At 39.3% G+C, this 26,266-nt stretch overlaps 1 long non-coding RNA gene across 1 annotated transcript; it reads right to left on the bottom strand.

The window, feature by feature from the left end:
• Positions 1–676: 676 nt before the first annotated feature.
• LOC116579649 lies at positions 677–25,760 on the bottom strand. The gene is made up of 4 exons (XR_004281365.1): positions 25,577–25,760; positions 9,820–9,885; positions 3,524–3,613; positions 677–1,617 (listed from the first exon to the last, which is right to left on the bottom strand). It is a non-coding gene; the product is annotated as an uncharacterized LOC116579649 (long non-coding RNA).
• Between the last annotated feature and the right edge of the window lie 506 nt (positions 25,761–26,266).

Below are 26,266 nucleotides of genomic sequence, written 5' to 3'. Positions count from 1 at the left end.
ACCACAGTTACACAAGACTTGGGGCTGTTAAAAAGAAAAAAAGAAAAAAAAAAAGACCCTTTGAAATATAACCTGGGATAGGGTAAGACATACCCAGGAACGCTTCTTTTTTGGTCAGGACTTTGCTTGAAGTGTATTTAGCAAAGGGTTTTTCTTGTCTCCGAATTCCACCTGGCCATTGCACAGAGTCTACTTGACATACTAGGAGAAAAAGCTGCAAATCAGACACTGCATGTTCCAGCTGAAAGCTAAAAGAAAAGAAAAGGTAAGACACACCATGGGGACCAAACCAAACAAAATACACCTTTGGACGCTCTCTGACCCCCGGAACACTAGCTTGAAACTAATTGACAAATGAACTCTAAAGTCTCTTTCAGTTTAAAACTTTCATTGTTGCGGGACACCTGGGTGGCTGCTCCCTACTCAGCAGGGAGTCTGCTTCTCCCTTTCCCTCTGCCCCTCCCCCCACCCCTCACCCCCACCTTGCCAAACAAATAAATTTAAAAAAATTCATGGTTGAATTTTTAGTAAGAAAACTCACTGTTGCTGGACACATTCTTTCCTTTTAAAGATTTTTATTTATTCATTTTTTCATTTGACAGTGAGAGAGAGAGAGAGCACACAAGCAGGGAGAACAGCAGGCAGAGAGAGAGGGAGAAGCAGGCTTCCCGCTGAGCAACAAGCCGGCTGTGGGTCTTGATCCCAGGACCCTGGAATCATGACCTAAGCCAAAGGCAAGAGGCTTCACCAATAGTCACCCAGATGCCCGTGCTAGACATTTTCTTACAATGCACTCATTTCCCTACTCAGAAACATAGTGGCTCCCCACTGTTCTGCAAATTAAGTCCAAGTTGCAAAAAATGTAGAATTCTAAAATTTGACTCAAACCAACCCTTTCCCCCTGATTTCTCAACATTCTCTGATGTAAGTTCTAACTTCCAGCTGCACACGATTGCTTTCTATTGTCTTTTGCCTTGTACCTCTCAGGCCTGCATCTTGTTCAACTACGATCTCCAAGCAAACTGTTGTCCCCCACTCTGTCTTGTCCAGGGTCAGCCATCGTCCTCTCTCAGATACCTTCTTTTTCATTCTTCCCTGATTGGTCCCGGAGCAGATGTGCACCCACAACATCTGCACTCAGCGCCGCCATCATCTACCAGCGGGAGTGAAGTGGGTGAGAATTAAATCCCGCTAGCACTTAGCCCTGGGCAGTGGGTTGATCTTGCTCACGCTCAGTGGCCACAGCTCTCCAGAGAGTCTGTCACCCAGGGCCAGTGCCGCCTTGCCCATGGCAATTGACTAAGCTCCACATCAAGTAGGTCACCAACTGGTTTCTGCGAGAAATACGGTGACACTGTGCATTTGATAAGTTTATACTTTCTATTCAACACCTATTTCACTTGAACTTGTGTGTGTATCTTCTAAAAACGTGTTCCCCTGCCAACCTTGCTGAAGCCGACCCCACTCCCCACCTCAGCTCTTCAAAGTCCACTTGCAGTTTCTTCTGTCTCCATCTCCGCCGGCACGCGATATGCCTCAGTCTCAATTACGCAGAGATGCTTCCTCTGTCTGTGATTCCTGCGCCCATTCAAGCCGTCCTGGACTTATCTCCCATTCCTGTGAAACAAGAGATTCTTCGGCATCTGAGGAAGTATTTTTTTGTATCAGTGATAGTAAGAGTACCCACCTTTTGGCATTATCAACAAGAGCTGTGGTAATCTAGAATAGAACATCATAGAGATATAACATCTAAAATACAATATACAGTATGTACACCTGGGTTGTTAATTAGGTAAATTAGCAATACAAGGCAGAAAGCAGACCTCGACTGCAGTATTTTCATGGGATGTTCATTTAAAAAAAGGGGGGGGGGCCTGTGCCTGGGTAGCTTAGTGGGTTAAGCCTCTGCCTTCAGCTCAGATCATGGTCTCAGGGTCCTGGGATCAGCCCCACATGGGGCTCTCTGCTCAGCAGCAAGTCTCCTTCTCCTTCTCTCTCTGTGATCTCTCTTGCTTTCACTCTCTTTCTCAAATAAACAAAAATCTTTAAATAAATACACATGATGTCATAAAGAGATGTGATATCCAGTGCAAGGCTCAACGTTTAAGTCTCAGGCTACCATTCTCATAATCCATTCTGGTTTTGTCTGTCTCCCTGATGAGATTGTGGACACATTACGAAGAAAATTCTAAACGCACTCATCTTCCAATCACTAGTGCAGCTGTTCTATTCTCCACCTTGGCTCCACACGAGAGAGCTTGAGAAAAATGTTCAGGTCCTGCTCCAGCCCGAGTACAGTAGAACGCCTCAAGCCGGGCCGGGTGCCGATGTTTTCCAGGTGATGTTAATGGGAAGGCTGGCTTGCAGCCACTGAAGAGAGGACTATCTTACCCGCAGCAACAGTCCTGGCCAATGGGGAGCAAACCCCTTTCATAGGGCAAGCGTTATGCTAAGCACTTTCCCGTGACCCCTTCCTGCAATAGCGATTCCAATGCTCAGCCAAGCTTGAGAACCATGTTGCTTCCAGCACTCGCTTGAAAGGCTCCCCTACCTCCTCCCCAGGTAAGAGGACGTGCCACGATTTCAAATCCACACTTGCAAATAAGAGTAAGTCTGCCATTCTTGTGTACTTTCATGTATTTGATAATAGTGATTTACTTATGTTTATTCTTTTTTACGGTCTTTAAATGAGGCAAAGTGGAATAGTCTGTCTTTTTAGCTCTGAAGGATTTGCAGATTGGGTTTTAGCTATGTGTGTGAATGAAATTTCAGTTATTGAAGAGATGGAGTGTAATCTCATAAATGAGTTTAATGTCAGAGAAAATAGAACACAATAGAAGCCAACATTTCCTTTGAAGTCTCGATAGGAGAAATAAAATTCTAGCTAGACAAAAAAGTATGCCAGTCCTAATGTTGCTAATACATGAGATCTAGTTTTATCAGAAATAAGTATCTTCCATTTGCCCATTTATGAAGCCATGCAGCTGGGTCAGGCTTTTGTTAACTGCCTCCTCCCTTCCCCTCTATAGGCTCCCTGGCTTCCCTTTATCCCTCATTCCACCCTCTACAAAAACCCTACTCCCACATGCAGGTGCCTGGTTCTAGAACTTTGTGCATCAGAACCAGCTGGCATCTTGTCAAAACAGATTTCTGAACCCTAGCCCCAGAATTTCTCATGCACAAGGCTGGGGTGGTGCATTTCTAACAAGGCCCCGGGTACTGCTGCTGATCCAGAAATAATACTTTGAAAACCACTGACTTAGAGGATCAGTCTATTAAGAGCTGAGTTCGTGCCTTTTCTGAAATTCAAAAATTAGCATGGGGCTAAAGCGTAAATATTTTTAATGTCTTATTTACAGGAGTGTTTTTTGACTAGCATCCGCTGGCAATAATATACTAACAAGAAAATAAGTATTTATGGAGGCCTCCTAGATTCAGAACAAGGGCCCCTGCTTCAAAAGCCATTTAATTAATATTAGCAGACGCAGCTTGTTTTGTGAAAACTGTAGCAGCCCTCGATTACCTGCAGGTGGCAGAATATTCTAGCATAAATGTTATCTTCTGTGTTTATCTCATGAAATGATTGACACCTTTCAGAAGGAATCATGAAAATCTGTGTGTGAAAGAAAAATAGGGGAAAGCATTTTAGAGTCTAAACATTCAGCACAGCAAAAGGAATGTTATTAGCGATTTGGATGATTTATTTGGCAGGTCTTTAAAAAGCAACAACATTTAATATTCATTATAAATGGGTATTAAATGCTAACTATTTAAGAGGCTATGAATTAATTGCTTTACATGGAGTCTATCTTTGAATGCTCAGAGCAAGGCTATAAAGTGAATTATCATTTTAAAATAGAGAAGAAATCTAAGGTTCAAAATTTCACCCTTCCTTCAAGTTCTATGTAGGCTTTTACTTGTTCTATGAAGTTTGTCTCCATGAAGCCAAGTGTCCCTCCCTGTCTCCCTCCTTTCCACCTCTCTTATAACTGTTTCATAGTCTTTCGTGGATTACTGGTGTTCATGTACTCCTATTCCTTGATTAAAAGTTTAAATGAGACCATGCAAATGAAACTTTTTTTAAAGGTTCAATTACAGATATGAACTGCATATTGAGTTGAAAGCTGGCCCCCTAAAGTGTATGTTCATGTCCTAATACCCAGAACCTGTGTGTGTGAGACCTTACTTGGAAAAAAAAATTATATTTGCAGATAAAATTAGAGTAAGGTCTCAAGATATGATCATTCTGGACTCTTCCAGCAGGACTCTTCCCCCGCTCCTTCACCCTGGTGTGATTCTCAGTGACAAATATCCTTACTTAGATACAGGGAGAGGCATTCAAGACCAAGGCAGAGGTTGGGATGATGGAGCCAAAAGGGGCAGAGAGAGGTTCAGTAACCTCCCCAAGTCACACAGCTACTAGAGGGAGGTACAAAATCTCCACCCCATGCTGCCTGACTCCAAGCTGCAATCTGTTCACCTTTAAAGACCTCCCAGTGTATTACAACACACAGCAGGTGAAAAGCAGAGAACAACTGTCTCCTTCCTGTAAGGTCTGGGTTTACGCTGACTGATGGGCAGACAGATTTAACAAATTCAGAAGGACTTTTTTCCTTAGCACCATTGCATAATGACCGTGTCATAAACTTAGAGTATCACTAGAAGAATAGAAAGAAAATCTGTTTCAGTTTTATTTGGAAAAGCAGACTGCGTAACAGATTCTGCATGGACATCGCCCCCTGGAGGTATGGAGGAAAAATGAGGATTTCTGTGGAGTGCCTTGCACCACAGTTTGAAAGGACTCCTTAGGTTATGAGATCCTTTCCTTAGTTCAGTAAACTTTATTTTTGTGTCCGCAATTCCATGTTCATCACAATGCCGTCATTTTATCCTGTGCACGAGCTTCACCTGGATGCTCCAGGAAGCCCCTCCCCCTGTTGCACTTGTGACGTGACAAGGCATATGCCCCTCTAGCAAGTACTGAGGGTGTGTGTTACTTGGAGAACCACTGGGCTCATACTGCTCTCAGCTCTGGTGCCACTAGGGCAGGCACCTCCTATTAGAGATGTCGTGTGTGGTACACACAGGGTTTAAAATTGGTCACCCATGAGAGCCTACATGCCACCACTTTGTAACTTTCTACACTTGGGCCCTAAAACTAGTACAGTGAGTAGGGCAGCATCTTCGTGCTAGGAGCGTAGGGGTGCGTTGGAGGTGAAGTAGTGATTAATAGGGAAGTTTTAAAGGAAGAAACAACAAAATTTAATGGTATTTCAAATTATTCCCAAAATGAAAATTGTTTTGGTTGTCGGGCATTGAAATACTTCTGCTTCTTGAGTTGTAAATTAAGAATTTCTGCTTTCAATGGTCATGTGTGTGTGTGGGGGGGGGAATGAATCTCTACATGCATGACTTCTCTTCACTTCAGTGTGATTCTCAGCCACTGAGAACAAAGAAACCGACTGGGGGAAGAAATGGCAAGTCTGCATCTTCCTCTTTACCCGACTGCTGGACACAAGATCCTTCTGTCCATGCAGAGCAAAGTCACCCGCCTTTGGAGAGTCATCTTCTCCCGCGCTCCTTCTCTTGGCTACTCTTTCTAACTCTGTCATTTTGCTGAGGGACGGTGGTTTAATTCGTGGCCATTAAACACATTAATGATGGGATCCCAATACATTCTCCTCTAGAAAATAGATGTCACATTGTTAGAGTGTAGTAAATTATATCTTCCTTGCAATGCCCGGCATAGCATAAGCACCCAGTAATGCGGAGTAATCATTTTAAAGCTGTTCCTGCTACTGTCATTAGTTTCTGGGTTGTTGGAGAATTAAATCAAATCTGTATATTAAGGACCTGGACTGGAGCATCTGGGTGGCTCAGCTGGTTAAGCTTCTGCCTTTGGCTAAAGTCATGATCCCAGGGCCCTGGGTTTGAGCCCCATATCAGGTTCTCAGCTCAGCCAAGAGCCTGTTTCTCCCTCTTTCTCTGTTTCTCAGAACCCTGCTTATGCACATGTACTCTCTCCATCTCTCTCACTCTCTCTGTCAAATAAATAAATATAATATTTAAAAAATAAGGAACCTGGACCATAGTAGATGATTTTAAAAATAGCTATTGTAACTAACCTCACAGCATGACCACATATCTAGATTCTGAAGACTCTGAAGCTGTGTATGTTACATGTCCCCATGTATGTTAACAATCCTTTGTATCGGAGGAACATGAGACACTGGCTAAGTGAAGAAATTACTTACTAACCTTAAAAAAGTAACAACTTTAGGTTGAGTCTGTGTTTATGTGAAGGTTTACTTTTTTCTCTTATATAATTCCTGTCAAGAAGGAGTCTGTACTTAAAATGTTTGCCAGACCAACAGACTCCTGAAATACAAAATTCTTCTCATGGACCATTAAACCTTGCTAGATTATTCTAATTAGCAACACCAAAACATGTTAGTTTGAATGACCACCTTCTTTCCTGATTGCTCACAGCTAAAAATCTTCCCAAAAGAAGAAATGACTTAAAATGTCTCTCCATCAGTACCATCATTTTCTCCAAAGGCTAAATTTGACTGGCCACTTTTGGAAATACAATATTATTTATTCATTTTGGCAAACCACGGCTCGCCGTCTGCAGTTTTGTTCTTATAGGTCATAATCGAGGTCATTGGCCCTCTCAACTGGCTGGAATTATCTGTTGCAAAATTGCATTCTCAGAGTGCCTCAGTATTTGGCCCCCTGATGTGATAAACCATAAAGCCTCCTCTGATGCCCATGGGAATACTGACACAAGCCAATAATTAATGCAGCTGATCATTGAGCAGAGTATCTGATTTCAGGCACTGCCTATGGAATATAGGACATCACCCTTAAAAACTGCAGAGAAACCTAGAAATGTAAGAAATCCAGGATGTGGTGAGAGACATTAATCTCTCTATATAACTCTGGTAATGCTTTGTCATTTGATATTTCCCAACTTATGAAATCATCTTAAATGTCAAGTATTTCCTTGAAAAGAAAGAGATCTATGGGGGGAAGAAAAACCATGAAGTGGAAAGCTGAAAAATATTCAAATAAGCTTCCAATTGACAAAAGGCAAGAATGAGAACATATATTAGATCTCATTGCAGACCTGCTCCTCAGTAAGAAGAATATAGAGTAGTTAGAAACATTTTTCAGGGTTTTTTGTTTGTTTTTTTAAAGCTGCATTGGTTTCTTTAAATTAACATATCTTAACATGTAAGCTATATTCTTTGCTATTTCGAGACTAATAATACTTCACAGTACTTCAGTTAATACTTAAGTATTAACCATTCTTAAGCAGTATTTCAGGGCAACATCCTAATGCCTTACACATTTTTAAATTTTTAAAATTTTTATATTTAAATTTTAAATTAAAATTTTAAATTTTAATTATTTTGAATTTTAAATTTTAAAAGCATACTTTTTAAAGTAAGTATTTTATAGGAGTATAGGTTACACACCAGAAAAGCACACATGGCGTAAGTATAGGGCTCAGTTTTGTTTTTTAACAAAGCGAATATATCCATGTAACCAGCTTTCAGATGAAGAAATAAGATATTATCAGCACTGGAATGCCTGCTCAAGCTTGTTCAAGCAGATACTGTCCTTCAACAGGTAACCAGTGACTTGTTTTCCACCTGTTTTTTCCACCTGTTTCTCAACTCCTCTTCAGATATTATCTACCTGTTTCTCAGCTCTTGTTCAACAGACTCCTACAATTTGTGTTCTTCTGTGTCCGGCTTCTTTTCTCAACATCGTGTGTTCCTATGTCATTACATTTATTTATTTCCATTACTTTCTTAGATTCATTGTATAGCTATGGCAGTATTTAGTCGTTGTCCAATGAATGGGCATTTGGGTCATTTCCAGTTTGAGACTGTGAATAGTGCCAATGTGAACACAAGGCACAAGTTTATGTATTTGTTTTGGTTGCAGACTTAAAATGTATCACTGCATCAAGGGATAGGCTATATTTAGTGTTAATAAATACTGACAGTTTTGAAAGTACTTTCTGGCAGTCCATGAAAGTTCCAGTTGTTCCCTATCCTTACTAATATTCAGTATTACCTTTTTTTTTTTTTTTTTTTTTTTTTAGTTTAGCATTCTGGTGATGTGAAATAATATCTCGTTAGGGATTAATTAAATTTCCTTGATAACTGTTGAAACTTGTATCATTCCTTATGTTTTGATCCCTCTCTCTTCCCCCTCCCCCAACTGCCTGTTCAAGTGTTTCACCTGATTATTAGGTAATCTGTTTTTTCCCTTATTGATCTATTGAGTGACTTTGTATGCCCTGGTTCCTAGTCCTTTCTCTTATTTATGATCTGCGAACATCTCCCCTCACTTAATGGGTTGCATTTTCACCCTCTCAATGGTATTTTTTTGATAAATACTTCGGATAAATTTCTTTAAATGTAATGCATATTACCTTTTCTTTTTTTTCTTTTATAAAAGTGCTTCTTGTGTTTTGTCCAAGAAATCTTTATCTACCTCAGGCCAGAAGATATTCTCTCTTATTTTTCTAAAAGCTTAATTGTTTTATCTTTTGCATTTAGATCCACAATTATACTAGGATTGATTTCTGTGTTTGGTGTGTAGGGCTGGCCAAGATTCCTTCTATTCTACATGGATACCAAATCCTACCCAGATTTGTTCTAGGTACTTAGTGTGTTTCTCCTCTGACCTATTTAAAGTTAAAATCTGTTCTCCCCATGGTTTTGCACAGAGGATAAATATTTTTAAAAAATGAATTCACAGTTTTCCTTTTCATACATTTTATTTGGTCACTAGTTTTTATGCACTTTGTTTATAATGAATATTTTTTAAAGTTCTGTATTATTTTTTATAACTATGATATTCTATTGGATGGCTGTACAATAATTTATTTGACCTATCTTCTGTTAGTAGATATTTAGGTTGGTCCACATATTTCAGTATCATAATCAATGCTATGAAAGTGATCTTTGAATGGATAGCTTTGCACATTTATTAAAAAAGTTACTGTTAATACCATCAAGAATTGGGTTGCTGGGGGTTCCTGAGTGGTTCAGTGAGTTAAGCATCAGACTCAATCTCAGCTCGGGTCTCTATCTCAGGGTTGTGATTTCAGGGCCCATGTTGGGCTCCTCTTGGGCATAGAGCCTACATTAAAAAAAAAAAAAATTAGGTTGCTGGATCAAGAAGTGTCCACATTGTAGATCTTTTAAGAAGTGCATGTGAAGATTAAATTCTAGGACTTCTCAATTTCTAGGTGTCTTTCAAGGTCCTGTAGCAAATTTCTTATTTGTAGTTCTTTATCTTTCTGCAGTGATTGAGAAAGGTCATTGTCCTCCATCTCTACCTCATGTGGTATCATCAATTGAAGGTATCAATTAAAGGTCACATTGTTGGTTTTGATACAGGATACCTTTGGTTTGATGAAGTTTGGTTTGGTTTGATTAGGAACCACTGGTTCTCTTCTCCGTGTTTATTGTTCAACTGTTTTTTTTTTGTTGTTGTTGTTAATGAGAAGAAAGAAGTGCTTGACTGACCCAATGAGGTAGAAAGCACCTCTCTAATGGATTTCTGGTGACATATTGTATTGGTCTTTCCATGCTAAGAATGCTGTCCTTTTTGTTCTCAAGTCGGGAAGGAAATAGCACTACATATACACTTGTCCTTGTGTCCCAAGGAAATGATAGCATTGAAAAATGTATGTGTGGCTCAGGATAAAGAGGAGGAAAAAAATTGCAATTTGATATTTTTTGGAATCCAACTGATCTGAGTTTGATTTAAAATGAAAAGTCAAGGTCAAACTACCAGGCCATCTGCTTAGGTTGCAGCTTTATGTCTTCGCCCATAAATTTTCACTATAAAATTTTCTTCCTAGGCAGAAAAAAAGAAGAAAGAAAAAGTTAAGTGCCTGTAGTCTCTTTTTGCTGAGAAGTGTGATAAATGCTGCATAATCGACTCTGATTTCCTTGTTTAAATCCTAAAATCTTAAATCTCAATCACTGAGAGATCACGAGTGTTAAAAATTTCTCTCTGCTCATTTAGAACAGGTAATCTAGCTATGTTTTACTTAAAACTTTGAGAGGTAATAATTTAAATTTTGGAAACCCTATTGATACAAGCGGCATAGTAGAAGTCATTAGAATGGAACATAAATTCAAAAGCTGCTTGATTTATCATATATTTCAGTTCTGGCTCTTCCCTCATACTTCTATTTCTAAGTTGGTAGGTTTTTTTTTTCTTATAAGTGACCTTTTCCCCTTGATGAGTTTATACACAAAACCCTTTAACATAACAGCTTGTTGGCCATTTGTGCAGAAATAAAACCACTTTCATGAATACAAGTTACTCATTTTTTGGTATGGGGTTTGGCTTTGACCGTAACTTCAGATAATCATTGCAGCCAGCAGATGTTACAGAGTGCCGTCCATCATGCTGAACAATCCCAGGCAGTCAGGTTAAGCCAAGGCATCTGGAAATAGCACATCTGAAAATGCATTTTATGACACCCGGTAAGCAGCCTTCTTTGCTTGTAATACCTAAACATTTCTGAGCAAAGAAGGCATTGGCTATAGAGAGATAAGCTGTGCAGAAATGTCACCCATTAAGTACTAAGAAATCTCCTTTCATAACAAAAGTCTTGAAGGAAAAAGCAACAAGATTCAGGAATTACACACACACACACAAATACACAAACATATTTATAATGAACAATACATAAGTAAACAACCCCTAAATTTTCAAGGGGTTTCTTTGGGTAGATTTTTTTTTTTTCTTTTCAGCTGAGTATTTCACAAGTTTTGTTTACTTTTTAGATCAAGTAGAAACAGAAATACTACTTGTCTTTTTGCAGCCAAGTTTACTTATATGATTAGCTCTACTGAACAGGTAGTAGTCTGAGTATATGATGGCACTAGAAATGACTAGAAATACCCTAAGTCATACCATTCCCTTCCAACATCAAAAATTTAAAAAAAAAAAAAGAAAAATCTCTGGAAACATTCCATGTTTAATTTTAAGTTCTGAGCATTCTTAATTATGTTTAAATGACGTTAGAGTTCGAACACAGAGGTATGAATAAATAAAATGGAAAGAGTGCCAGTGTTCCACTGTCAACATTGTGAAATTATTTCATTTCTTCATTTTTTAAATGAATTAAACAAGATAGAATTGGGCCCTCCCTGATGAATTCTCATTTTTACAGTTTCACTAAAAATTTTATCTTTTTAAAAGATTTTATTTATTTGACTAAGAGCGTGAGCACATGCAGGGGGAGCAGCAGAGGGAGAGAGAGAAGCAGGCTCTCAACTGAACAGGGAGCCCAATGCTGGTCTTGATCCCAGGGATCACGACTTGAGCAAAGGCAGATGCTTAACTGACTGAGCCACCCAGGTGCCCCCAAGTTTCCCTAAAGATTTTATATTGACAAACATTACAAACTATACTGACACTTTAAAACTTTATTTATAAATATATATTTTATAACTATATTTATAGAACTTACATATTTCATGTATTTCTTTTTCCCCAAATTGCCAATACTCCAAGCATTATCTTTGCTACTAGTTGAATAGGCAGTAGTGAACAGACCAGGTGCAGTTATTGTCTTCACTTACAGTCAAATCACAGAAAAAAAAATCTGAGTTTTCAAAGACAAAAAAAGTCTGTACGAAATCTTTCTATTTGTTTGTGAGTCTCTTAAGCAGCAAGGAAGATAATGATCATTGATTTTGATGAAGCACCGAAAATAAGTTTTTATTTAAGGCTTGCCTTCTACTTACTAAGTTTACCTGTTTTTCTTTTATAATTATCCAATTTTGAGATGAACTTGTGGTTTTCAAGGTGGAGGGTCAGAGGTGTTGGAGATAGTTACAAAGCATTTACCCTAGACTTCTTGTCCCTTAAAACATTTGCTAGTTTAGGTAAAGAGCTGATGGCTATTGAGAAACTTGCACTTTTGCTGCTTATTACTCTGCAGTTTCATTTGACAATGCTTGGGACCGTTTGACTTTTTCTGCACCCTCTACATCCCTCTTCTTTACAAATAATCCTGAATTGAAGTAGGGAAGGTTTAAGGACCTCTAGTCTACTGTTACCACCCACGGTATGTTTTTTACTCTATTCATAACACTCTGCCTGGGCAGTCCCTCTGCTGATGCAGGTCTCCATGTCTTTGCATCACTTTCCTTATACTGCACATACTTTTCTCCAAGCTTCTTTGCTGCATAAGTGCGTTTCATAAGACTTGATCCAGATATCACGTCATTACTAAGTCTTCCAAATTTTAAAGAGGGTGTCAATCCTCCCTGCACATCTCTAGATACCTCTATCTGCTCAACTTCATTATAGCTATTGAAGCCAGCACTAAGTAATCCACAGTCTAAAAAGAGCTATCAACTGTTGGAGCCAATACCCCAGGCTTTCCAGGAGTTACCTAAAAAGTCCTTATCACAATCAATCAACTCCACCTCCTATTTCCCATGATTAAAGAGGGCAAGTGTCAAGTTAGGCTAAACTACTCCATGGTGTTGCTGCCTTAGCATCCATTCAAGTGGCCGGCAGAGACCTTAAACTTTCACTAGACTCCTCATGCAAGTTCATGTCCTAGAAAGCAGCAGCCTACAGAGTGACAAGTGAATGGAAGTTCCTGCCTGATATAGTCACCCTTGTGATCAACAGATTTCCCTCCTTGCCAGCACCTGTATGCCTTCTATAGTCCTTAGATAAGTCTTCCATGGGCTTTACCAAAAAACCTTTTCTTGTTATTTGAATTGACCAATCCAGCACTTGCCTGGGAACCCTAAAGCATTCTACCCATGGATCCTAATAAAGGCATCTGCGGGATTCCTCCTTCGGCCTCCTTAGTCCCCTCCTTCCCTCTCCTTATCTTTCCGTCTCGCTCTCTCTCACTCCCCCATCACCCTCTACCTGCTCTGTCTTGACTTCCTCATGCAGCACTTCCAGGCGTGCCATGTACTTTCACCAGAAGTACTGTGTATTTCCTTCTCATTATGAGGGTAGACTTGTCTATTTGAATTTCTTTTGTGCTCTGTTGGGGAAATATCGCCATCTGGCACCCTGTGTTCCATTTAGCAAATAATAATTTAACAAAGTCACAACAGAAAGGGAGAGCAGAGAAAGTCCAATTCAGATGCCAAAGACTTTCTCCAACAGCCTGATCCCCTCTTGTGTTCTCCCTAGGATTTTCTTCACATCCCCTTCCCAAACAAATGAGAAGGAAGACTTTGAGACATCCTCTCATAGAGAGAAGAAATGGATGGAATGGGGGAGAGACTGGAATTTCTTACTTGGCTTAGGCAATGGACTTGAGATTTCTTTGTTCTTCCTGCTCAAGGGAGAAGAGATTTGGGGGAAGGTGGCTTTATCATTTAATACTCACAGTTTAAGCTACTTGGCTGTTAAGTCACCCAAGAGGGCTGCCTGCTGGCCAAGAGACTGGTGCAGCTTGAGGGTGTAGGCTGGGCCACCTGGAGTAGTAGCTCAAGAGGCAGGGAAAGGGGTTCAAGCCTGAATCTGACTCAAGAATCAGCATGCTGCTCTCCGGTACCAGCTGAACTCTTCATTACTGAGCGACTTGGGCAAAACACTTGATTTTTTCTGAGCCTTAATTTCCCCATATGTAGAAAAGGATAATTTTTACCATCTGTAGAAAGGGAAAGACTTCATAGGATTTATATAAGGAATATACAAGATAGTGAAGAAAGATGTTTAACATAACGCTTAGCATGAAGTGAAAGCATATTTAATGATAGTAAATTAATGTAACCATTGATTTTTTTCCTTCTGCTTCATCCCAGATCTTTATCAAAGTTGGATTTATTTTTAAGATTTTTATTTATTTATTTGACAGACAGAGATCACAAGTAGGCAGAGAGGCAGGCAGAGAGGGAGAGGAGGAAGCAGGCTCCCTGCTGAGCTGAGAGCCCAATGGGGGGCTTGATGCCAGGACCCTGAGATCATGACCTGAGCAGAAGGCAGAGGCTTAACCGACTGAGCCACCCAGGTGCCCTCAAAGTTGGATTCTTGAATCTTCTTTCTCTTCCTTCTCATCCCTGGCTCCCTGAAAATGGCTGATTTATCCAGTACCCAGCTGAGGTTCAGGGTTCCAATCTTTCCCATTGTATTGTATCCTATTACAGTTTAATTGTCTCTGCCTGCCTCTGCAAACAAAGGTTAAACAAAGTTTTGTACTGTAAATATTCTCCTCCAACTTCTTAACATTACCTAAATAATGCGATAAGAAGGAACTTAGGGAACTTGGAAAAGCCAGAAGTATAACAAACCCTAGTGTAAAGAAAACACAAGACATTTGACGTGTCTAAGATGCATACTTCATAAATATACTAAGAGACTAAAGATGCAAACATAAAATGGCAGGCCATATATTATCATCATCATCATCATCATCATCACCATCATCATCTCATGCACAGTCTGCAGCAACCAGCCCAGGAAACCAACCACAGTAACCAGCCCAGGAAATTAGCTGACTATATATAAGTCAGACTCGGAGTAATCAGACTGCTGTCTCTAAGAACAACCCAGAAAGCAAAGCAAAGTCCTTTTAACATTGGCCCAAAGTGGTCAGAATTTAATTATCATCATCACTATTTGTTATGACTGGCAATTTCCCTAAAGTTTACCCTAGCTTACAAGTTAGGATCAATCAGAAAAAGCCGAACCTACACCCCCAACCAATAACCTGGGATGTCCCACTTCAAGTTAGACTGGTTAACCAGCCTCCAGCTAGAGCACACTTAAAACTTTCCCCTTTTTCCATTATGAAGCTTTCCTCCCTACACCTCTGTCTGCCTTTGAGTCTGCCAAAACACAGCAGTGGTGGCTGGCTCTCCTGTTATAGCCAGTTCTGAATAAATAACCTCTGCTTGTTCTCATTTGGGTGGTCTTTGTTTATTTCCCACAATATTTAAGTGTAAGATCTGTTTTCAATTTTATCTTAATGAAATCTGGTTACATATTAGGCTCTTGCTATATGGTTATCCGGCATCATGGCCAGTCTTGCTGTGGGGTACCACAGAGATGTAATCGCTGGCATCTCAAAAGCACCCAAAGTAAAACATGGCACAGTGAAAAATAAGTCCAGGCCCAGGGTACCTGACTGGAAGCAATTAAAACTTTAAGAACCTCTAAAAGTGAACGAGAGTTTCCTCTGCGCAATCAGTCTAGGTCAGCTCTACAAGGATGACCTGGTTGATCTGCGAAATAATTAGAAGTATCACCTTAAAATTAATTACATAGATGAACCACTGACCCACTGACATCATCACAAATGGTCAACTCATTTCCTCTGTTTTCATACTCTCCAGAAAGCCCAAATGTGTTAGGAATTCCCAAACTTCCAACAACATTTTTGGGGACTGTTTATCTCTAACCTATACATACACTGACTTTTTAAAAAGAATGCAGAGATAGGCCCACATAATCTTTAATAGATAATTTTAGCCTACTAAGGAATTTTCAACTCCTTTCCCTTAATGCTCTCTCTCTCTCTCTCTTTAATTGAAACCCTAAGGAATTAAGTTGTTTCCAAGTTTTGAGTGATATGGACGGTTGGGGAATAGGAGAATGGAGTCCCAGTCATACAGTGAAATATAGAGAACTGTTCTTAAATTTTATTTTAAATGTCTTTTGACAATAATGTCCCGTGCTGTAGAGCCAACTTGTGTTGCTCAAGGATGAGCATCTTTGTCTCATCAATAAGTCTTTAACTACAACAGGGGAACCATGAAGCCAGAAGTAGCAATAATCAACAATCCAGGAGTACCTCACTAGAGTTTAGAGTCCAAAGTAAGACCAGCTTGTCTTAGATACTGGTCTCATATATTAGAGTATCTTATCTATGTGTACAAAGAGGATTTCAACTCACTCCATTAACAGCCTCCACGTGTGCTTAGTAAGGGGTGTCAGTAAGCTTGGTTTCCAGCTAAGACCACCTCCCACTCATTCTTCAGATCTCAGCATGATGATCACTTCCTCCAAGAATCCTTACCCCTCCCCAGCAGTTCTCATCCCCCTATTATGTTTTTCTTCCTCTCTTTCTCCCTTACTTTGCATAGTTTCAATTTGGCATTTCTAGTGTAATTGTTTCTTAAACATGTGTTTCCCTAATAAATCTATAAACTTCATCAGGGTAGGGACCTAGAACAGTTTTGCTTATTTTTCCACAGAGCCAAGTTTATAGAAGAAACTCAACTGTGGCTTGAGTGAATAAGTGTATTAATGATTGACAAACATGGATGGGAAGGTGGAATGGTAAAACAAAGAGAATTAGACTTTTCTGCTCAAAAAAGCAAGAATTTGGGAGTTAATACAAACAGAAGAGCATTTAGGGCATGGTGCCCAGGTAATGGGTAAAAATGGTGGATGGACAACACGGCAGCTGGTGTGAGCATGAAATGGAGGCCACAATGGTTGGCGAAGCCCCTTAAAAGATAGTAATAGCTAATGGTCAGTTTTTAGGTTATTTCCTAGCTATAAATGATGGAAGGTCATATTTGCTATAAATACAGTCTTCAGTCAGTGGTACCCAGTGAGAATGAAAAACACAGAGTCCCAGGAAGAACTGAGAGTAAACCTCAGGATAAACCTTGGATAAATGCCTGTTCTCATAACCTCCAAGTATACTAGAAGGAGATGGCCAGGGCTGACACGAAGCTAGAAAGTGCGGGTACCCCTTGTTAAATAAAACATATATTGTTATACTGTATTACTTGTTTAAATACAAAATTACTTTCATGCTGGTTAGTTGAACTACCACCATTGGCCCCTTTCTCAGGATCTCTTAGAGTGTTTGAACCCCTTTCTAGTCCAGCAATCTCTGAGTTAACACCAAGTACAGTAGAGTGCCTCCAGGACAGGCATCAGTTCTGACTGGCTAGTGTCTGGGCCACACCAGTGGTTAAGTATCTTGAGTATCTCTCTAGAAGTTGGCATTTGCAACGAGAAGGGGAAAACTGCATTCTGGGCTTTTTTTTCCCAAGGTTAGGGCAAAACTCAGCCTTAAAAAGCAGAACATTAGTCACTGTTTTAGATATTCCCACAATTTCTTCACTTGTTCAATTTTTAGAAATATTGCTCATCAATGTGATCTGATTACACTCCCTGCTCCCTGCCATCTGTGACATTTCTATTTCTCAATACCCTCATCATATGTTGATTCAAACCTTGTAAATGCATGTTCATAGCAGCTTCATGCATAATGGTCCCAAAAAGGAAGTAACACAGATATCCATGGACAGGTGAATAAATAAATGGGAGGAACATGTTAAAAGAATTACATTTGATTTTTGATGCCCCTTTACCATTAATCAAATAACCTCCTCAAGCACTAAATTTACATCCATAGGAAACTACCAAACCTGTTTGCAAGGTGGGGGTAGTACTGTATACACCAACACATATGAAAGGCCAAGTGGTACCATATTATAGTATTTGATGATGTTAGACTTTTAATTCTTGCCATTCTGATGAGCACATTATAGTGTCTCTTTGGGTTTTAAGTTGGATTTCCAATGATGAATAATTATGTAGAATACTTTTTAATGTGCTTATTACTCATTTATACACTCGGATTCTCTCTTTTTTTTCTTTTTTAAGTTGGGTTCTTTGTTGTCTTGTTGTGGAATTGTGGGAATTTGTTATACATCCTAGATACAAATCTTTTGTCAGATATATGTATTGGGAATATTTTATCCAGCCTGTGGTTTCCCTTTTCATGTTTTCATGTTTTCAAGATGTCCTTTGAAGACTGGAAGTTTTCAACTTTTGATTAAATCTCACTTCATCTTTTCTCTTTATATAATTATCAATGTTTGAGTTAGGCATATGGTTTTCATGGAAGTGTTAGTCTCAGAGACAATTATAAAGTGTTTATACTGACCTTATGCTAAAGAAATCAATTCATAGATTTCATAAGCTCAGTGACTCCCCTTCAGGATAAAGAAAATTACGCTGGGACATATAGTTCAGTATCAAGCTTTTGAAAACAAAACAAAACAAAACAAAATGATGAAGGCACACAGACAAAGAAGATTCACTATTTTCAAAGAAGCAACCAGTCTAAGAACTGAATTTTCAAAAGAAGCCATGGTATGTAAAAGAAAATGGCATCTCTAGCACAAAGGTCATGAGGAGGATAAAAGGAATAAAATGCTCTTAAATTTCTTGCATCATTGGGGAAATGACACAAGTACTAAGTTAAGGCAAATTGTTACAAATCAAGCATGCATACTCAAAACCAGTAAAAGAATTCTAAAAGAATGCATTAATTGAAAGCTGATAAAGAGAAAAATTTTTTTAAAATTTCAGTATATCAAAAAACAAAGCTAACAGAAAATAGCAGGATCAAAACCACAGATGAACAACAAAGCACACCATAGCTAATGTAAAATATTATTTCGATCTGTCCAAGTATGTCACCGTAGCCCCTAATCCACCATCCATCAGATGAGGTGCACTCATTTCAACTAGTAAATCAATATTTTTTTAATGCTGAATGTGTGAAAAAGTGCTCCTCTTTTCCAGCTACTAATTTGTACATTTCATGGTGAGAGGTCAAGACTAGCATAACTAGCATAACCAAACTTTCCTGCCCGTATTTATTTAAAACTGTTGATGACAAATAAAACAAGAGAGTGTGGAAAAGCACGAACACATTGCTTTCATCAGTTCCCACTAGACGATGCTGCAGTAACAAGTAGCCCCGTACATCTTAATGGTTTAGAAACATGAAGGCTCATTTCTCACTCAAGTGACACGAGAATGGCAGTCCACATCAACTCTCTTCCATGCATTCTTCATTTGTGACCCCAGCTGAATGAGCACCCCTTCTCTGAGGCAGTTTCTGTCTTAGAGCAGGACAGGGAGAGTGATTGCAGAACTAGCCAATAATTCAGAGCTGCTGCTCCAGAATAGCACAAGTCACATCTATTTACATTTCTTTGGCCAAAGCAAATCTCATGGCCAAAGTTGATACCAACCTTGGGTCATGAGTCTCATCTAGGAGGGACAGGCTTTTGGGAGTGCCCTCAGAGGAATGGGTCTAGGAGGAGGAACAGTATTTAAACAAATACTACAATCTAGCACATACATCCTATTTCCTAACGATTATATTTTTGTTTTAACATCTTCTAACCATTGTTTGGAGATTGTATCACAACATGTAGGTTTATCTGATTGAATTGCTTTTTCTCTAAGACTGAGACTAATTTGACACAATTTTCTATCCCCTGTTTTAATATTATAATCTGATTATATATACTACATTTCGTTTCCTCTTTATCGGTAAAATTAAGATACATCTGTATAAATACATATGAATACTATGATTTTCTGTGTAAATATATGCTCCCTAAAAGATGTTCTTGAACAAATGTGTCTATTAATCAGTATTATTTTAAAATTGAGGAATACCCATTTTATTTATCACTTCTAAGCCATGTGTACTGAAGCAGACATATTTTCCTATTTTTCACAAGAGCTATTGGTCCTGGTGGTAATTCATCATGACTGGGTGAGAGCAGGGAAGTTCTCATCTGAAATTTTATATTTTCCACATAGTCGATGAATAAATTTTATATTTTCCACATAGTAGATGAATAAATAGAATAGATTCAAAACATGGACTACGTCATAGAGAAAAATTTTACAAGCCAGTGTTTACTGAAAGGGTTGAAGATAGACACATCTTTTTTAGTAATTTACCATTAGGAGGTTAAAACAGACTTCAAGAGAATGAGAATGAAAACATCAAGCACCTCTGCAATTCTCTGCTCACATTTCCCAGGTGATTGCCGCCCATGGCATCACGAGCCAAGTGGATGAATAAGGAGGAAGGAAATGACTAAGCCGCGGTAATAGTATCTTCTACATATGCCTTGCTTTGTAGTTTACAGAGCAGTTTCCCATTGGTCAACTGATTCTAACATGCACACCACCTTGTTATAAGCAGGACTGGTGCTATCCTAAGCATAGATACTAGTAAAAGCAGACTCTGAGACGTTAAATCACTTGCCCAAGGTTCCACAGCATTTTAGAGGCAGAGATCAAACTTGACCACGTGTCTCTGTGCCCTGCCCAATGATTTTCAAATTTTGTGTGCCTGAGAATCAACAGAGGATTTTGTTAAAAATGTGTATTCGTCTAACTACTTTCCGGAAGTTCTAATTTGATTTTTCTGGAGTGGTGCCTAGAACTTAACATTTTTTCACTAGGTTCACAGGTGATTCTGGTGTAGAATGAACCCATTTTTCCCAGCATTTAGCAAGGTATGAGGGGATAGGAGAAATCTGTAGGCAGCATTTAAAACTGAATATTCACCACTGGCCTAATGAGAAAAAACTTAGCCTACTCCTTGTAGTGATATCACTGGTAACTTTAACTGGCAGAGTAGTTACTAGAGAACAAACAGCATTGGTATATTTTCAAAAAGTAATTTAGCTTATAATACCATTCAACGTAATCCCATTCAAGCTTTATGAACAACTGATTTGATTGTGCCTGAGCACGATCTTATTATCTAATAATAGTAATAGGGCATTGTGCAAGGATTGTACCCTGTCATTCGTTTAGAACAACTTTAATACTATTTAACTCACAGCTTCAACAGGATGACACTGTTGATGGATGTTACCAAATACTATTTCCTCTATCTACCAATGCGCATTATAGGCAGTTGAGTGCTTGTATTTTATAGACTGGGTTTTCTTTTTATTTAGTTGTTCTACTATCACTTTGAGCATCAAGACTTGCAAAGTAGAATTTGTGGAGAACGGATAAATGTTTAATCAGTGAAGTCAAGAATAGTGTTGTAGGAAGACATTTTTGTTTGTTTGCTTTTTACATTTTAGGTCCATATCAAAGGACAGTCTCTTGGAGAATGATAAACTGGTGGTTTCCTCACGAAGTCAATAGGGATCTTTCATGTCACCATGAATTTAATACTTTCTGTTGTGTTTTCCTTTGCAATCTCTTTGATTGGATTATGTTCAAGGACATATGGCCTCTTGTCTTTTGATTCTGTTGAAGACTTCATTTCCCAACTTTGACATTGAGCTCTGGAGTTTCAACAGCAATGAATCAGAAATATCCATATCAGAAACATCATTAATCCTTACCAGACTGAAGCAGTTGTGTTTGCAACTGACCTTCAGCAGACTCTTTAGAAGTGGGATTTACCCGTTTATGAATGTTTTTGGAGGTGAAGACAAGGTGAAGCAAGGTGGGAGCTACAATTTTAAGGAGTTAAAACCCAAATCCCAGAGCCACTAGACCAGTTCTAAAGGATATATTTGTTTCTGCCGCAGGTTCTGAGAACAGTCCTTCCAGGTTGAATGCCACCCAAGGATGCATTAGGGCATGTGGTTATCCAGCATCCAAATTTCAGCCCTTCTCTGTTTCTCTCCCCCTGGATGAGCTCATTTCTTCCTGATTTCAATTATCACCTCAATGCCTCAGTGTAGATGACTCATGGATTCATTCCGTCACCCAGCAGGTACTGAATTCCCACTGCTGTAATAACTGTCATCATCATAGCTTGCATGTATTGACTTTACACCATTGCCAGATGCTGTGCTAACCCTCTGTGTGCCTTGAGATGGGAATGGAGTGTGGTGGTGAAGATGGTATAGGTTCTGGAGGCCAGCTGCTCAAGCTCCTTTAATTTTGGACAAAGTATTCCATTCCTTGTGGCTCCACTTCCCTCTCTAAAATGGGTATGAAAATACAATATACTCAGAGAGTACAGACACTTGTTTGTTTTTGTTTCAAATTAAAAGATTTCTTGTAAAACATTTAACACAGCACTTTACTCTTAGTACTAAACTTTCAATCAACAGTCCTTGTAATAAATTATCACTATCTATATATCTTATTTTTCTATAATAACACAACATTCCTAAAACACGGTTATCACTTAATCTGCTTTAGAACCACGTCTATGTTCTTAATCATTATGATAAGGACCTCTCTGGTTTATGACCTTGGGTAGTGATACATTGTTAGAAAAGAGACCAGTCCCTGACCTCTGGTTTACATACATGCAAAACAGAATACTAAGGATAACAGTGATGGCAGTAAAGGATGTCAAGAGAACTCAGAATTCCCATTGTATACAGCCTTGTTCTCCTCACCCGATTTCTAAGTATTTACAGAGTCACAGAATACCAGAGCTGAAAAGACAGTGAACACCAGAGCAGAGCTGTAATCACAGTAAAATGTTCCATTTACAACCAAGGGCATTCACCGGAGAGGGGTTAAGGGACGTGGCGACAGTCACAGAGTGGGACATGGGTATGGTTCCTGAGTCTCTTCTCTACTGCCCACAGTAATATTTCACCCTTTAAGTGTGCTACCATCCCCACTTTCCACCCTTTTAAAACGTAAGCTTTTCACTCGACATACGGATTACCTATTGGCTACTGCCGGGAAGGCTCCATTTTTGACAAAAATTCTTTTGGTGTGGTGCATACCCTACATTGCAGTTCACCAGAACTACACATTGCTGCGATCCTTAATATTTCCCAGACAGAAGCTGCTACGTTTGTTGGCAGCTTGTCCCCCGTGGGACCCACCATGTCGCAAAGGCTCTGAAAGGGAAGGGAAGGCTTTGAAGCAAAATGGGAGAAGGGATTCTTTTTTTTTTTTTTTTTTTTGAAGAGGTCAGTCAGAACCAAAACTCAAAGTTGTTGAACTAGTTCTGTAAGGAATTGTTTTGTTACTGCTGCAAGATAAGAAAGACTCATCCCTTCATTTCCAGTCCACCAGGAAATCCTGCTGGTTTATAACATATCCAGAATCGGAACATTCTCACTAGGTCTACTGCTATTATCCCGTGTAAGCCAGGACTGTTTCTCACTCATTTCGGCGTAGGAGCCTCCTACCCAGGTAGACTCCCTTTGCTTGTGTTCCCCAGAGTGTTGCTCACAAAGTTTAGATTCCACAAAGAACTGGCAAAGTGATGGTTGTAAAGCACAAGTCAGATTATGCCCTTTCTATATAGGAAGGCCGTGGCTTCCACTGGGCTCAGAGGAAAACTCGGCTCCTTCATAATGGCCTTGAGCTCTACTCAGCCTGGTTCCTGCTCTTTTTTACCCTTGGCCCCATCTCCTGTTTCTCTCCATTCATTCCGCTTCAGCCACACTGCCCTCTTGAATTCCATGAAATCCTAGGGCTTTTGCCTCCATTGTTTCTCCGTCTGGAACAGTCCTCACTGAACTATTGGAGTGGCTCACTCTCTCACTTCCATCTGGTCTTTGCTCAGAGGTCCCCTATCCAAGCTTACCTGGATTGCCATGTTAAATATTGTAACGTGGCCCTGCACCTATGCATGCACACACACATACGCACACATGCACACACCAGCACATAGACACGCATTCTGATTCCTTCTAATTATGGTACTCTTTTCCATAGTCTCTGCCCCAGGCTGGGACATCTTTTAGAGTTAAAGGGGTTGCTGGGGATAATTATGCCGAGACAGTAGGACTAAAGTGAGTCTGCCTGGGGCAGAGACACAGACTGACCCGCACCTAAAGTGCTCTGATTTTCCTCCCTTAGCATCCATTGCCTTTTGACAGACAATAATGTTTACATATTTATTTTGGGTATGAGTTATTGCCTTTGTCCTCTTCTTAGAACATATGCTTCATGCAGACAAGGATGTTGGCCTCTTTTATTGATTGATGTATTATGAGTACTTAAAATAGTGCCCAGTCTCCTGGCACATAGTAGGTTCCCAGTAAGAATTTGCTGAATTGAAGAAATTAGCAACAAGAGGAAATCAAAAATGATCTCACCAGCTCCTTCAAACTTCCAGCATGAGATGAATTTGTCACTTCAGTTCTATCAAAAAATGATTTTAAAAAGGCGAATGGGATATTTACGCAAACTCAAAATTTTAATCAGAGTGATAAAATTGTAGATTTGGATACTGGGTCTGGGAGAGATACTAACATATGATCTGGCTCTCAATCCCTTCTTTGAAAAGAACAAAGGTTTATTTACATCGATGATTCAAAATTATTGTCTTGTTCTCCATCATTAAATGTCTCGGACTTGCTCCTCTTCCTCTTCACAAAGCCCAGGTGGAAATTTCTTCCTAAAACTTGGTAGTCTTCTCACCTTTTACTGCCCTGAGAACAAGTCAGGCCCACCATACAATGCTCCTTCTTCCCTCGTGATATTCTTTCTGTATCTTGTACATGGCCTGGAATTGCACGTCTCATCACATACATTCTGTCACATCAGTTTCCTGCTTCTTGCTTCTTTCTTTTCTTTCTCTCTGTGTCTTTCAATGAACCATAAATTTTTAGAGGCAGATGCTCTAACTTAATCGCGTTGGGCTTCTCAGCAACCAGTACAGTACCTAGCATACGTTGAGCACCATCTTTGCACTTAAATTGACAGGAATTAAATTGGATTTGATTCAGTGATAACTGTATCTTTCATTAACCCCTCCACCTAACCAAACGACGCAGTATAAATGTAACATTCCAGTCGAACTGTAACATTTTACAACAGTGCGATATCAAAGGCCCTTTTTGACTTGTCATTTTCACTTAACTAATTTTGTCTTAGTTTCTTAGCTTCCACCTGACTCTGCTTGAAGTTTTAGATGATCTTTAAACCCTAGTTTCTGTATTTGAGACTGCTGCTGTTTTCCTTGTAACTTTGCAAATCAATCTAAACTCAGTTTTTATTCACTAGTGTATAAAATAATATTAAAAATGACTGCAGCTATCACATCCAATCTGTGTCAACATGAAATCTTCTGCAATTGTATTCTTTACAAGTTTCCGCACATATAGATATAGATATTCCTGAAACACGTCTCCTAATTCTATGGTTTGTTGTCTGATCCTCTAATATTTTGATGGCTGTTGGCCAAGTTCTTTTTGACTCTGTTCCTGAACAATTTGTCCATTACTGCTTATATTTTTCTGCTTCTGAGATACTCACCATATTTCAACCTGAAATGCTTTTACCCTATGCATAGTACCTTTCATCTATGCTTAACTTGGATCATACTCAATTTCTACTGTACGCTTAGCCTGAAACCAGTTCCTTTTCATACCTCCAAGCCTGCTTTGGATTTTAATCTTTTAACAGTGGAATGTCTAGGAATAACTAAAATACAGCACAGCATCTAAGCAGGGCTCCCAGATTTGCTATCAGGTGTCAGATGTCTTCTGTTTTGCCCTCTACAAATTCATGCCTGGAGCATTTTTCCATGAAATCATCCAATATGAATTGGTGATATTATCCATTATTTTAAAATCTCCCCCCACTTTTCTCTTGATGGTTAGAAAATACGTAGCACACCCGCCCCCTCGCTGCCATCCTTCCCCAGCATGTTTCTTCTGTTCAGTCTAGAATCAGGCAATTCATATGACAGGTACGTTTGATTTAAAGTGTGCTGACTCCCCTCTCCACCAACAACTCCAGATTCTATCTCCCTTAAGTCACCATTCCAACCGGAGGAGAAATAGACAAACATTACTGAAAATCGCAAAGAACAATTTCTCACCAGGTTGAGTATATCACAGGAATGATCTTCACAAAGCCCAAAAGTCACCAGGGGTCTGTTGGAAATCATTGCAAGAGTCAAGCCCTCACAATTACCAGAAATTCAAGCTGCCTTATGTATGTGTGGAAAAGATCTGTAACATACTTGCTCTCTGAAGCACCTTAAGGGTAACATCCTGTTCACTTTTCGCCTAGATGATATCTGTATTTCAGCAAATGTCAGCAAGTCCACATACTTTGGCAGAACCAATGTTATTTTTCCTTTCATAACTGTCCTAAGAGGAATTGTGCAATCCTATACATTATCGCACAGAGCTCTCGTTGGCACATGGCCAAGGCAAAATACTCTTCTCCAGAGGAGGCAAATTGTGAATTAGGTTCATTGCTGGCAAATTGCTTTTTGTGTTCAGTTTAATTTAGTTTTCATGATTTTTCCCGAGGGCTCATCCGGCCTTGCTCAACTAACTGGTTTAACAGATCAGCTTAAGTTCAGAAACCCTCATTGTTTCCAAGATGTCAAAATGTCTTCTTATTCAGTTCCTGATTAGGACAAGTGAGAGTAACAAACGTTTTACAGGTGTTAAATTCTCCAGGACAGGTACTGTTTAGAAAATGGCTGGGGGGTGGAGGAGAAGATGGATTTCAATAAATGACACCAGGCATAATTGTACTCAAACTCAGAGGAGACACA

The sequence above is a fragment of the Mustela erminea genome, chromosome 1 (genome assembly GCF_009829155.1).
Source record: "Mustela erminea isolate mMusErm1 chromosome 1, mMusErm1.Pri, whole genome shotgun sequence".
NCBI classification, from domain to species: Eukaryota; Metazoa; Chordata; class Mammalia; order Carnivora; family Mustelidae; genus Mustela; species Mustela erminea.
Note: the sequence above shows the minus strand (reverse complement) of the source record. Positions and strands in the feature narration are given on the sequence as shown.